The sequence below is a fragment of the Gracilinanus agilis genome, chromosome 1 (genome assembly GCF_016433145.1).
Source record: "Gracilinanus agilis isolate LMUSP501 chromosome 1, AgileGrace, whole genome shotgun sequence".
NCBI classification, from domain to species: domain Eukaryota; kingdom Metazoa; phylum Chordata; class Mammalia; order Didelphimorphia; family Didelphidae; genus Gracilinanus; species Gracilinanus agilis.
In genome coordinates this window covers 722,493,176-722,509,012 of record NC_058130.1, presented here as the reverse complement: position 1 = coordinate 722,509,012, position 15,837 = coordinate 722,493,176, and the positions used below count along the sequence as shown (strand labels likewise).

Below are 15,837 nucleotides of genomic sequence, written 5' to 3'. Positions count from 1 at the left end.
AGGACAACTTCCCATCTTCGATTTTTTTTTCCTTTTTTTGTTTAAAATATTTTTTACATGATTCTTGATCTCCCCTTAGCCCCTTCCCAAATCTGAGAAGAAGTTTCACTGGATTATACATGAATCATTGCTCAAAACCTATTTTCGTGTTATTCATATCTGCAGTAGAGCAATCCTTTAACATTAAAACCCAAATCATATCCCTATCACATTAAGTGATTGATCACATACAATGTTCTTCTGGTTCTGCTCCTTCCACTCTGCATCAATTCCTATAGGTCATTCCAGTTCACATGGAATTCCTCCAGTTCTTTATTCCTTTCAGCACAATAATATTCCATCACCAACATATTCTACAATTTACTAAGCCATTCCCCAATTGATGGACATCCCCTCATTTTCCAATTTTTTTGCAAGCACAAAGAGCACACCTATAAATATTTTTGTACAAGTTTTTTTTTCCCTTATAATCTTTTTGGGTTACAAACCCAACAGTGGTATGGCTGAGTCAAAGGGTAGGCATTCCTTTAAAGCCCTTTGTGCATTGTTTCAAATTCCTTCTTTGATTTTTAAAAGTTATCAAAAACTAAGTTTACTTTTGCAGTTTTAATGGTAGTGTCTTGATATTAGATATTGTACAAGCTACAGAATATTATCACAAAGTAGATATCACAAACTTTAGTTTGGGGATCCAACTAAGCCTTAATTTACACACTGTTGATTTTTAAAATAATTTTCCAGTGACCATTTAAGTCTTAAAAGCAGGCAGAAAGTATCTATTTCATTCAATTAAAACAAAAAATTTTCCCCTCATCTAAAACTGGTGGAAAAAAATAAAGAAAGAGGAAAATCTATCCTTTAGATGTACAGTCCTCCTTTAACTCCTCTCCTCATGATAGGATCATGAGATTTAGCTGGGTTGGAGACCATTAACTAATACTGATTGGAACTTGGTCAAAGAATTGGAAATTGAAAGGATATCCACCAACTGGGGAATGCCTAAACGAGTTGTGAGATATGATTGCAACGAATATTTTTGAGCTACAAAAATGATAAGCAGGCTAGTTTCAGTGGAACCTGGGAAGACTTGTCTGAACTGATGCAAAGTAAAGTTAGAAAAAAAACAGGAAATATGGTACAAAGTAATAGCATTATTATAACAATGAACATAGCTACTATCAAGGAGACAATGACTCAAAGATCCACCAAAGAGTATAGATCTTTGTAAACAAAGGATCCATAATGAAAAATGTTATCCATCTCCAGAGGGAGAATTGAAAAACTCTGTCTAAAGATCAAAGCATACTTTTTTCATTTCTTTATTTTTGTTGCATTTTTTCTCTCTACGTGTATATGCTTTTCATCAGGGCTGATATGGAAATATTTTGCATGATTTCATATGTGTAACTGATATATTATTTAATTGCTCAGTATGTAGAGGAGGGACAAAAGTGTGGGAGAATTTGAGTTGCAGTTTCAAAAAATGAATGCTTAAAAATTTTTAAATGCAATTGGGTGGGGGCAAGTAGGTAATAAGTGGTTAGACTACCAGACATAGAGTTGGGAGGACCTGGGTTGAAATCAGGCCTCAAACACTTCCTAGTTGACTTAAACAAGTCATTTATCCCCAATTTCTCAGCATTTACTGCTCTTCTTCTTTAGAATCAATTCTATTGAACCAAATATAATAGGTAATGGTAATGGTTTAGAAATATTACTGGGAAATATTTAAGGAATAAAATATATGAGAAAAGGCATTGGGGATAATGAAAATGTTTGCTGTCATCCATTCTCTAAGACATACATAAATAAAATGTATATAAACCATCTAATAGCTAATCCTCTACTTTCAGGCACACAGAGAACACTGGAAATAGAAAGCATAGATTAACATTATGTCAGATTTTCAAGACTGTACCCGACACCTCCACTCAACAGAAGAGACCTCCATAACTATCAGGTACAACAGAAATGTGATATCTATTCACCAAGAGGCATCAGAAGTCCTGCTCAGGTACCTGATACTCCTTGATCCAATCTTCAACCAGAAAACTGGTCTCATCTATAAAAAACTATCTACATCAACTCCATAATAGGTCTGATACCTGGTTTTACTATCCATGACCACTGTTGCCTGATATCAGAGGATCAGATATGTATGCACACATAAAATTATGAAGGAACATATATATTTCTGGAAGAAAAAAAATCCTTCCCTGCTACCAATCTGTATCCCATCAGGATCAAGGAATAAGAACTCTAAAATGGCCCCACCAGCCTGCTTCTTTCCTGTTCAGGAGTTTATGGAACTATGTCATCTGGAAAATAAAGGTGAAGATAAATCCTGTTGCATGGATTCCTTTATTTAGTGATCTCACTCTGGTTTCCAAATGCCAACCTTCTGATTATCCCTATACTCTTTGAGCTTAGAGTTAAATTATTTTTTCTCCAACCATAGGATGATAATTCTCTATAATCTTAATGCTGGTGACACCACAAAACATCCCCTAATTACCTTTCTATGTCCCATAAAGTCTGAATTTGTATCTGTGGATCAAGTGGGATTAAATAATAAAGAATGAAGCTATGCAAAATTTAACATAAGAGGTATGGTTATAAATGGTGAGAGGCCCTCAGTCATACATATGTAATTTCATACTGAAAACTGGCTTCCAATTTCATTTAAATAAAGGATTCATGTTTTCCTTTATTTCTGTTCCATAAAGTCACTCCTACTTCTGTTCTGAATTCTGTACTAACAAAGTAGTCAATTATGTGCCTCATCTACAATGATAAAGTTCAGTAAACAGCAAGGCTGAAATGCAGAATAGCTCTCCTGTAAGACCAGTGTCCCCAGAAGATTTCTTCCAGACTTTTAAAAGGTACACTGACTTCTGAAAGGAATTTTCTCATGCCACACATATTTGTGTGTATACTGTGCCCATTAGTAAAATCAATGATGTAGTTGTGTATTCCAGAAACTCCATGTTCTTCAAGGTTCTCATGGAGCTATTAGTATAGCATCACAGACATCCTTATCAGGCACCTCAAACCTATAGCTTTCATACCAGTTCTCATGCCTTGCCTTTCTTTTGTAAGAAAATCTTTTCTCAATAAATTTAGGACTAACATTAATGTCAATGAATTGTTCAATATTAAGCAAAATTATTTTAATTTTTCAGATCTTCAGAGAACTTATCTGTGTAATGAACAAATATATCAAGGTTTCCTCTCAGATCCTTTTATGGTGACTCCAATTCTGTTTTTTGCTTACAATATCTTGGGTATGATCCAGGAGAGGTTCACCTTCCCTGATGACTGAGAGAGCTACATGATAGAATGATTGGAGAGTTAGTGGCATCAAGAAGAACTGAGGGGAAATCCTGCTACAGGAACTTATTAACTGCATGAACTTGGAGAAGTAGCTTAACTTTTCTCCATCTCAGTATCTCTCTATAAAATGGATGTAATAATTATACCTTCCTAAAAGATTTACTACAATATATACATGATCTTGAGTATCTCATGGGATCTCAGAATGAGAAAGGGGTAAGGGTTACCAAAGAGTTAAAAAGATTACACTTGTCACCAGTATGCTCCTACCATCCAGCTTTAATCCACCATATTACTCTATCAATAAGCTTTAGGCTACTGTTTTCCAAGCTAGAAGCAGTCCCTGTTTTATCTCTTTTACTGTGGAAACTAAAATTAAAGCATAATTGTAATCAAACTGTCAACACACATAGTTTTGGCCAGATTATGGCCTCTGGAGCCAAGGAGGAGATTTCTCTCTGCTTTCCAAATCTTTCTCAAGGTTACTTTGCTCTCTTCTCTGCCTCTATGTCCTCTTTGTGAACTTACAGGACAGAGGAGGGAGAGTTAAGGGGGATTTAACCCCTTGGTCCTCCACACCTACCTTAAAGGTTTGTTGTAAAGTTGAAAAAAAAATACACGTGTAAAGCAACTTTAAAACCTTAAAACACTTAATAAATATTACTTATTTTTCTCTGATATATTATTGGTGTTATTATTGTTATTATTATTTTGGTTGATAAAGGCATAGAAAATGTGAGTTCAAGATCACTCACCTGTGGAAACTTGTAGAGGTCAAGCAGAGTCCCCATCTGGACAGAGAGAGCTGATGTGACTCCTCCAATAACAGCCACAGATTTGTCCTGTTTTCTGTAGCTATAGTTAGGGATGAATGGTGCCCCCCCAGAAAGCCATTGTAGGGTACTCTCCAAAGTTTTTTCATCACTGTGGTAGGTATTGTAGAGATGGAATCCCAGGGAAATGTTGGGCAACAGATTGGGATTCCTATTAATCTCCTCTATAGCAAACACTACTGCCAGGGCCTGCTGATAGTTTTTGTACAACCACCTGTGGAGGAGAGTGACAATAGAATATTAACAAGACATCAAAAAGAAATCTTTTCAAGTGAAAGAATCCTCCAACCACGTGAGGCAAACCTAAAGACCTCCAAAGTTGTTCTGCTCACTTCATTCATATTGAAAAAAGTCTCATCCATATAACTTCTTTCTCTACTCCTCACTTGTGATTCCTAAGATGGTGAGGAGAAATGGCTTTAAGTTCTTATGTGACTCTGTGTTCATTCCAGAAATAGATATTGAGCATGTAACATATACTGGATCCTGTAGAGTATCTTCATGGTCCTTGACTCTAGAAGATTTAAGATATAGTGAGAGAGAGAAAAAATACAGCAATATCTGAAATATAAGGTGGTAGGGGTTATGTTAAAGGTGAATGGCAGTGAGATCTAAAAATCTGAGCAGTGGCCTCATAGTCTTGAAGAAATAAAGGAAGTGTTCCTGTAGGTCATCATAGATCTTGAGAGATGAAAGAAGATTTCGATATATGGATATATAAAGAAGGTACCATTCCAAGAGGAAGGAATGACAGAAATAAGCTCATATAGGTGTAGGAATAAGAGATGTAGCACATTTGGGACCTTGGTAGCTTACTGAAGTCCTGACTGATATCTCAAAGAAAAAGGTAAGTCCTAACTAAGTCTTTCCTCTCTCTTCACTTCCTTCTCTTCCTCTATAGGATCTGAGAAAAATAGAAAACCAAAATAATTTCACAGAATTTGGCCAAATAACAGGTTTTTAACTAGGTTTATGAGTATTTAAGTCCTTACATTCACTCATTCCTTCTTTATTCATTTTCCATTGAATTAGAAATAGAGAGGACAGAAGAGACCTTACCCTCTCCAAATTGTGCTATTCTCAAGAATAATTCTAACACTTTTAAAACAGAGTTTAAAAGGGCTATTTTTCCTTCTTTATTCATTTTTCTTTGAATTAGAAATAAAGAGGACAGAAGAAGTGTGCTATTCTCAAGAAAAACTCTTAACACTACATAGAGTTTAAAAGGGCATTTGACTTTGACTTTGAATAGGATTTTTATTAAAAGTTTCAGCAAGGGATGATAGAACCTTCTCATTCCACCAATTCTGCCCCCTTGGTGAATAACAAAGAAATGAAAGAAAATAGGCACAGGATTCAAGAACTTCTGCCACTTCTGATAATTCATTTAATTGCAGCAGCATGGAGTCCATTTCCACTGCTCAAGTTTCAACATGAGCTCAGCATAGGGGAGGAAGGGTGATAAAAGACTGAGCCTACTCTAGACTGAACCTCCTATCTATGAGCCTTTGGTACAGTATTAGGGAGAGGGAAGTAGAGAAGAGACATTTTTTTCTGTTCAATTTTGAAAGCTACTCAGACATATGGGAAAACTGCAAGAATATAGAAAAATTCAAAGAAAGATGGGGAGAATACCCATTTTCTCATGCTGCATGGGCTTGTCCTTTTATCCAGTCGATAAGCATATCTTTTCTAATGATCATACTACAAATAAGCCCAGACAGATAGAGTGGCACTTACTGATAAGGTTTACAAGCTTTGTTAGGAGGACTTTCAAAGAGTTTTGCTCCTGTAACCCTGTTCACTTCCACTGACAACAAGGATAAAAATATTCCAAATACCAGATCAGCATCTTGGGAAACAATGGGGCTAATCTGATGGAAGCAGGGAAGCTTCTCTTTTAAGTGCTTAGAATGATGAGACTGTAACAGCAGAAATATTATAAGGGAAGAAAGCAGATGAGAAGTGCTTCTCTGAATAAAAGGCAACATTTCCATGAAATTTCCCCAAGGTTCTAAGCCTGAAAACTCTATGGCATCATTTAGACTAAGGTGCCTAGTCATGGACTGATGCTGAACTATCCAACCATAGAAATGATCTGTCCTTCTAGAGATGTCCAGGCTGTTAATTGTCTACCACACCTGAGGGAAGACAAAAAGACATTAGTCAAGTCCTCATCCAAGACAAGGACAATAGTTCAAGAGAAACGGGCATTTTATAGTTTCCCCAGGTTTTCAACCAGACTCTGTTTCACAGCACCCTTATGTTTAGATACATCCTACTCCAATCTCCATAGAGAAGTGTTGTTCCATGAAGAACTCTGGGGACAAGACTGCCTGGGGCATCTCCAGCTGAGTCTCTATGTCTAATGAAAAGTGCAAAATTATATTTTAGATTCTTACCCCCTCATTAATAGCAGATGTTATAGTGTAGAAGTGCCTTCCTAAGAAAATAATTTCTGTTTCCTACATTCAGCAAATGGCTTCTGATGGTGAAAATTCATGAAAAATTCCCTTGCAGGTGACAAGATTAAAAGAGCAACCATATGTTGAATTTCCTGGATGGTCGGTAAGACTGATTGCCTTGATGCCCTCTCACTTCCCTGTGCTGGGTGCAATGTAGGCCACTTCAATTCTGAAAACATATTAGAAGATGGACAATACTCACAAAACCCCTCTCCTACTTCTCTCCTCATTTTTGGACAAGATCATAGCATCACAGTCTCAGAGATGAAAGGACCTAGGAGTTATTTAGTATGATAGATTTATGACAGAATTCTCCTTTCCAGTGACTCATTAAAAATACATGTAGGGGGCAGCTGGGTGGCTCAGTGGATTGAGAGCCAGGCCTAGAGACAGCCAATACACAGTATTGACTCCAAGATGGAAGATAAGGGTTTTAAGAAAGAAAACAAACACATGTAGTCTCATCATATTCCCTACCTGAATAAGGCTATGACAGCATCTGCGGATATACTTTTTGCTCTATTAATGATGAGAGTAAAGAATCTACAGCTGCCAGGGACTCTGGATGTAATCTTATTTAATGCCTTTATTTGACAGATGAAGAAACTGAAGCTGAGATCAGTAAAATGAGTTTCTTCTATTTACACAATGTGCAACAGATCAATTCTAGTCTTCTTACTAACTCTAAAGCTGTTAATAGTTTTACTACCTATTACTTTCCCCTATAGCAAGGTAGGCAACCTTTTTGGCGGTGAGAGCCATAAACGTGTGTGGAAGGAGGAGGATGGAGGTGGAAGGTGCTGGAATATGGGGTGGGGACTGAAAGGCCCCCTGGGGCACATCCTGGGGCTCTGCCTGGACTGGCTGGTTGGGAGGTGGAGCCAGATAAGGTTGGAGAGCCATATATTGCCGACCCCTGCCCTAAAGAAATGCACAAGCCTAACTCATCTATTCTGAAAATAAATGTACCCACATCTGTCCATGAAGACCCATTACAATTCTTTTGTCTTCAGAGATCACCAAGGTTATAATGTACTTCTCTGATCATGAAGCATAAGATATCAGAAATGTAATTCAGCATTCTGGTATGTGGGACTAAATCCAGCAGAGGAACAGAAGGAATATAAATCTTGGCATAGGTCGAAGTCACTGGTTAAAAGATTAGAATGACTAAATATTACTATTGATCACGGGCATCCCATGTGGGCTTGGGGAGGAAGGAAAAGCACAGTAATGTGGATGAATAATTGGAAGGATGGATGAAAGAATGAAAATGAATTTTATTACTCACTGTGTTATACTCTCATAACACAAATGCCATGGCAAAGATAGATTTTGCTCTCAAGAAACATCTTCCAATAGAAGGAAATTACATATATAGGGGAGTGGTGGCAGCAAAGACTAGAGGGAAACATTCTGTTTCAGGCATGTTGAGTTTGAGGTACCTATGGGAAAATAAATTCAAAATGTTCAGTAGGCATATCAAAACATCTTGCAAGATATTTTTCAACCCTATATCTATAATCCAGCAATTAGCTATTCTTCCCAATTTCTCATCTTTTGCAACTTTTACAAGTTTAACAGCAGGATAACACAGTGCCTATAGCACTGAGCTTGGAGTAAGGAAGAAATGAATTTAAATACAATCACAAATACTAGCTATGAGAGTCTGGGCAAGGCACTTTACCCCCAACAACTTAATCATTTTTAAAGTAGGGCTTATATTGAAGCATGACACTTTTCTCTCCATTTTCTTCTGGAGTTGTTGTTTTTAATGATGTATGTCTTCTTCCATAACATGACATTTATGGAAATATAGATTAAATAATAAAACATTTATTACCTATATCAAATTGCTTATCATTTCAGAAGAAATATGTATGATCAATCAATTAGTTTGATAGGGATATGATTAGGGTTTTGATATTTAAAGATCACTCTACTGCATATACGAATAATATGGAAATTGACTTTGAGCAAAGATCCATGTATAATGCAATGGAACTACTTGTCAGCTCCGAGAAGGGGGAGTGAAGGGTTGGGAGCAGAATCATGAATCATGTAACCATGGAAAAATATTATAAATAGATAAAGAAAAAAGAATGGATCAAGGATTGTGCAGGTGGTAACTATCAGAGTGTCTCCTTCCAGAGATTCTGGAACCTTGGGTATTAGGTAGATAACAGAAACAAAGTCAGAGTCCATCATGACCACACAGAGGTGGGAGGCAATAGGTAGAAAATACTTTGGGTTGGCCCTCAACTAAAGAGATCCTCAAGATGGTGGCCACAGTGAAGGCATAGGAGATGAGGATAAGAAGGAAGCAGCCCAAAATGATTATGATGCAGACCATTCCCTCTCCCATAGTCACAGCCCAAACCACACCACAGGCTAGCTTCATCAAGGAGAAAGCATAACAGACAAAATGGTAAATCTCACTGGGCTCACAAAAGTGCAAATGGAAAACAGCAAGTGTAACCACCAGCCCTAATAACATGCTGCCAAGGCATGAGGAAGCCTCCAACTAGATACAGCTTGGTAGGTTTGTATACTACATTGTATTGCATGGGGTGAAAGATGGTCTCATAGCAATCTTAGCTCATAATAGTGAGCAAGTAGGAGTGGTTGAAACCAAATGTGAAGGAGAAGAATATCTGGTTGGCATAGCCCAAGAAGGAAATATCATGATGAGTGGAGAGTATATTGGTGAGTAGTTGGGAGATGATGGCAAAAGTAGAGAAGGTTCCAGAAATGGTCGTTTAGTTTCCATTTGAAGACCAGTGGGAAAAAGATTACTTCCCTATGATGTAGTTCATTCCATCATTGAATAATATTTCCTTATATCTTGCCAAAATCTGTTTCTGCGTAATATTCTCCTTTAGAGTCCAGATTTGCTTCCTGGGCCAAGGAAAACAAATTTTACATGCTCTATATAGATGTGTGTATGTATATTTAAACATTAGTTATAATGATGATTATGACAATGATTATGATGATAATGATGACTATCATGATGCTTGAGGCATTTAACAATCTGAAAAAGTTTCCAAGAATATGCACTGCAGATATTGTCAGAATCAAAATTATTTTGAATGTTAGGCAAATAAAAATTTAAACCCATTGGAAAAGCCAGCACTTTTATGTTTTTTGACAAAATGTCAAAAACCACCTCCTTTAGACCAGAAAAATTTGAAGATTTCACATCAAACTTTGGACTTTGGGGTTGAACTTAGCTACAGGTCACTGTATAGGTTTGAAAACATTAAGACAAAGCAAGGCAGGCCTCAGAAAACTAGAATTGCTTGGATACATTCTGATGCCTTTTTATAGATGGAGATGATCAATTACGAGTCACAGTGATCCATCACCTTTTCTCAATTCTTTTGCCTTTAATTCTGAGTTTAAATGAACCAATTGATTGACTCATTTTGATAAACTGATAAATTTTTTTCATTTTTTTAGAGAACAAAATTATTTTTTTGGACAAAGAAGTGAATTCCTTTATTTTTTTAAACTTTTTTCAAAATGTCAAACTTTAAGACAGCCAGCACCATGAGAGCTTTTTGCAAAAATTACAAAAGTATGCACTGCAAAATTAAATAAGAATCCAAATTATTTTATATGATCAGCAATTCATTTGGATGGGCCTTGACTTCTAAATTCCTTCAAAAATGTCAATTCATTATCTCCCTAAAACCAAGGGATTTGTAGGACTCTCATTACAACTATGTTTAAGTGTGCCAAAATTCATTACAAAAATTACAAAATGCTAAGGCAGCAGAAAGGGTTCCATAGTAAATTGAAAAAATACTTCAAATCATTCTGGTACATATGGATCTGGACATCAAGATGCTCAATGCCCAAGATCTCATGGATGTTTGGCTTTTTAAAAATTTTTTCTGCAAATCTATGAACTGATGTCATTAATTCTACGTTTGAAAAAATAGTTTTCCTACTTATTTTAATAAAATGATATATGCTTACATTTTTTAATAAATGAAACTGGTTCTTTATTTGGACAAAGAAGCAGATATCTCTAATTTTATGGAAAACTTATTCAAAATTATACTTCCCAGGAACCTGAGTGCCATGACAATTATCTGCAATAATTCCAAGAGTATGTACTGGAAAAGTAAATCCACATCCAAATTATTTTGCATTGTGAGTCATCAAAAATTTCACATCATTTGCACTAGTAATGACTACTCTGTTTTTTAAGTAAATGTCAAAGAATCATATCATTCAGATCTGGAAAATTCTAAGGTATGTCTTGAAATTTTGGTCCTCTGAATGTAACTCTGCTTGAGGACATAGTAGAAAGAAGGAAGGCAACTTTAAAACAGAGCAAGATGGAACTTAGAAAAATCTGAGAAGGTGCTTGAATTTATTCTGATGCCTTGAGATGTTCAATGCCCAGGAATCCACAGGTTGTCAGCATCTCTAACTCTTCCTGTGGGATCAATTGAGTTATCCCTTTAATTCTGAGTTTAAAAGAAGAAATTTATAGAAAGTGTAATGTAGAATTTATAGAAAGAAAAATATTTATGAATATTTTTTTCATTTTTCTTAATGAACAAAAGTATTTCATTTGAATAATGAAATGGATTTCTCCAATATTTTTGGAAATATTGTTCCTAGGATTCTCAGTGCAATGAAAATAATCTGAAAAAAATTCTAAGAATACGCACCATAAAATTAAATCAGCATCTAATTCCTTTTTATTTTGGTCATCCAAAATTTTGACTATTGTACTGGTTTCAATTTCTATGTTCCTGGAGGGAAGGTACAAAAACCTCATTTTTCTTACCAGACAATTCTGGAACATTATACTAGGTTTCCATGCTCTTGTCAGTTCACAATATCTCCCGACTCATGTTTATTCATTTTCCTTTTTCTTATAATTTCTTAAAAAGTATCTATACTGGGCAGCTGGGTAGCTCAGTGGAGTGAGAGTCAGGCCTAGAGACAGGAGGTCCTAGGTTCAAACCCGGCCTCAGCCACTTCCCAGCTGTGTCACCCTGGGCAGGTCACTTGACCCCCATTGCCCACCCTTACCAATCTTCCACCTATGAGACAATACACCGAAGTACAAGGGTTTAAAAAAAAAGTATCTATACTTTTGGAAGAACAAAGGAACTAATGAAAAAAAAATGTGAAGTATGGGAGTCTAGCAGTTCCAGATCTTAAACTGTACTATAAAGAAGTGGTCATCAAAACAATATGATACTAGCTAAGAGACAGAAAGGAGGATCAATAGAATAGACTTGGGGTAAATGACCTCAGCAAGTGTCATAATCAAACTCTGGGAGTTGAGAGTCTCACCTTGTTTGACAGGTGAAGATAGTTGGAGAGCGGAATGTTCCCAGAGGCCATGAGGACAGGAGGAAAGGCAGTTGGCCAGAAAGGATATAAATACCCTGGGAGCCCCCTGACAAGGACCCCTTGGACCTCTTGTCTTTTAGGACCTTGGTTTTGCTTTGGATGAGCCTTGCCTAAACCCTTGCCTTGGACATTTGATCTTGAACATTGATTGACCTGTGGATCCTCTGATTCTCTCTGAATCCCAAGATATTTAGGCACCTAAGCCATCTCTAGATATTTAGGTATCCCAGGGCCCGGGGAGGGGGGAGGGATCCGGGAAGTGGGCAGGAGAAGAAGAGGGTGGTAAAGGGTGGAATTTCCTGAAGGCTGTAGCAAACAACTAGCAGTAAGAAGCTGAGAGAAACCATCATCAATATTTGCATCATCCAAACAGTTTGCTTACTCTGGTTTGGCTGTGGCCAGGCTGAGCCAGAGAAGAATAAGCCCAGCATTACTGAACAGCCTACAGTCCTGAGGGATTATTGTCATAGATTTAGTTATAGATATTTCCCAACCCATTCCTGATCATTCCTTTCCCTTGTTAAAAAACAGATAAAGTTATTAAGTACCTTCCTGGAGTAGTTATTCCATCACTACTCTGGGGAGGGAGCAATGCAGTCAGATGAACATTATCCAAGACTAACAGAGCCCAATACCAATAATTAATCAACCCCAGTTGGGCCCTGAAAGAGTTACCCATCCATTGACCTTTAGAGATCCTGCCTGGGCACTGTTATAAAGAAGAGCAGTTATTATAACATCCAGCTGGGTGGCAGGACTCGGGTGTCCCTGCACCAGCCATTAGGAAACCAAACCAAAGCTTTCTCAGATTAATATCTTAGATTACTACTACTAATAACCAGCCTAATAGTGGAAGTATCCAGATTACTCTCTTCTTTTTAACACAAAAGAGTGTATAATAAATCCAAAGATCCCAGCTTTTAGAACAAAAACCCACTATTTGACAAAAACTGCTGGGAAATTTGGAAAACAGTATGGGAGAGATTAAGCTTAGATCAACATCTCACAGCCTACACCAAGATAAATTCAGAACAGGTGAATGACTTCAATATGAAGAAGGAAACTATAAGTAAATAAGGTGAACATACAATAGTATACCTGTCAGATCTAAAGAAAAGGAAATATTTTAAGAACAAGCAAGAGATAGAGAATATTACAAAATGTAAAATGAATAATTTTTATTACATTAAGTTAAAAAGGTTTTGTATAAACAAAAGCAATGGAGGCAAAATTAGAAGGGAAGCAACAAATTGGGGAAAAATATTTTAGCAAATCTTCTGACAAAGGTCTAATTACTCCAATTTATAAGGAGCTAAATCAATTGTACAAAAAAAAAATTAAGCCATTCCCCAACTGACAAATGGGCAAAGGACATGAGCAGGCAATTTTCAGATGAAGTCAAAACTATCAATAAGCACATGAAAAAGTGTTCTAAATCTCTTATAATTAGAGAAATGCAAATCAAAACAATTCTGAGGTACCACCTCAAATCCTAGCAGATTGGCTAATATGAAGGCAAAGGAAAGTAATAAAAGTTGAAGGGGATGTGGCAAAATCGAGACATTAATGTACTGCTAGTGGAGTTGTAAATTGATCCAACCATTCTGGAAGGCAATTTGGAATTATGCTCAAAGGACTTTAAAAGACAACCTGCCCTTTGATTCAGCCACACCGCTGGGTCTGTACCCAAAAGAGATAATAATTAAAAATACTTGTACAAAAATATTTATAGTCACACTCTTTGTGGTAGCAAAAAAATGGAAAATGAGGGGATGTCCTTCAATTGGGAAATGGCTGAACAAATTGTAATATCTGTTTGTGATGGAATACTATTGTGCTAAAAGGAATAATGAACTGGAGGAATTCCATGTGTACTGGAATGACCTCCAAGAAGTGATGCAGAGTGAAAGGAGCAGAATTAGGAGAACATTATACACAGAGACTGATACACTAGCACAGTTGAATGTAATGGACTTCTCTACTATCAGCAATACAATGATCCAGGAAAATTGTAAGGGATTTATGAGAAAGAATGCTATCAACATTCAGAGAAAGGACTTTGGGAGTAGAAACACTGAAGAAAAACAGTTGCTTGATCACATGGTTTGATGGGGATATGATTGGGGTTGTAGACTTTAAATGATCGCTCTATTGCAAATATTAATAATAAGGAAATAAGTCTTGATCAATGACACATGTAAAAACCAGTAGAATTGCTCATTGGCTATGGGAGGGGGTTTGGAGAAGGGGAGGGGAAGAATATGAATCATGTAACCATGGGAAAATATCCTTAATTAATTAATTAAACTTAATTTTTTAAAAAGTATCTATACTCTTTTACCTGATATGTGACCATTTTCCCTTCTGCTATTATTTTCTTCTCTCTTGATCTGCAAGTACTCATGTTCTTTAATTGAATTTTTTTCCCTTAAAATCTTTGGAAATTTCAATCACTTCCCCTTATTTTCCCCTGCTAACTTGCCTTTTTAATGAAAGGTCTCGTTGAGAGGGCAAGGATGGTCTGGGACTCATCTCTCCTCTTATACTGGAATTAAAATTTCATCTGTCTAGGTTAAGCCTGAAATGATTTCTGGGAGGACAGAAATGGTTTCAGGTAAAAGTAGTCACTTTCTTTCAGACTTAGAGTAGTACCACACAACCATCCAGATGCCCTGTCCAGTATTCTATGTTCTTCAGTTCTCTCGCCTTGCAGCATAATATGCTGCCACACTCCTATGAAAGCCTGAACAAATTTCTACACTACAAAATTTGGGTTCCAGAGTCATTGAGAGAAAGGGAGGTTTAGGGTGTAGACTTAAGTTCTGTTGAAATCACAGACACATTTCCTGACCCCTTCCCCTTTATCCATTCTCTGGCCATGCTCTTTTTGATCCTTACATATGTAAGAAGGTGGGAGGAAGATGCTGAATAAACATGTTAGAGAGTGGAGATTAGCCCTGTTTCTTGATAGTTTTTCTGCTTTGGTGTTTATGAAGATTTTTGAGTCTTTAACAATGGAGGCAGCTGAAATTACCCTTACTTCTTGAACACAGTTATTATTCTGGAGAGGTTTGAGGAGCTTCAAGAACAAGAGAAAATGTCTGATCTTCCATCTATAGATAACTTATGAAATCCTCTCTGTTTATTTGAAATATCAAATTTCAATGAGCTCTTTACTTATTATTATATAAAAGATTTTCAAGTTAAGTATCATTCTCCTTGTAAGACAAAAGAGAACAAAAAAAGTGTTGAATAGTTTTAATTTTGTACTTTTTACATTATTTTGGTTTTTACATTTGGCCTAAATAGTTAAACTAACTTCACATGTCACCAATTATATCTTCTCTGTTAAATAATCATAAATTTCCTTTATTTTTGTGCTATTCCCTGTTCATCACATCCATTGACTTTGGATTCTTGCCTTGAAAATGTTACTCAATGTTTTACAGATATGAAACTTCTTATTCTTCTCCCAACATGTATTCTTTCTAGACTTGGCTATTCTCAGCAATACAATGATCCAGGACAATTCTGATTTGATTTCCTTCCTAATTGGAACTCTTTTTCCTGGATGACCCCTCCCAATCTTATTTAGCCAAATTTAGCCAAAATTCTCATTGGAATAATGTATCCAACAAACTTACATCCCATAGACAACTTTGATTCCACTCCAGTTCAGAACACACACACACACACACACACACACACACACACACACTCTATATCTATCTATCCATCTCTGTGTCTTTGTCTCCCTCTGTCTCTGTCTGTCTATATCATATCATATATGTTTATATATATGCATATATACATTTGAACATATC

At 36.5% G+C, this 15,837-nt stretch overlaps 1 pseudogene; it reads right to left on the bottom strand.

The window, feature by feature from the left end:
- LOC123256754 overlaps nucleotides 1-9,128 on the bottom strand; it is a 44,298-nt pseudogene extending 35,170 nt beyond the window's left edge.
- Nucleotides 9,129-15,837: the final 6,709 nt, after the last annotated feature.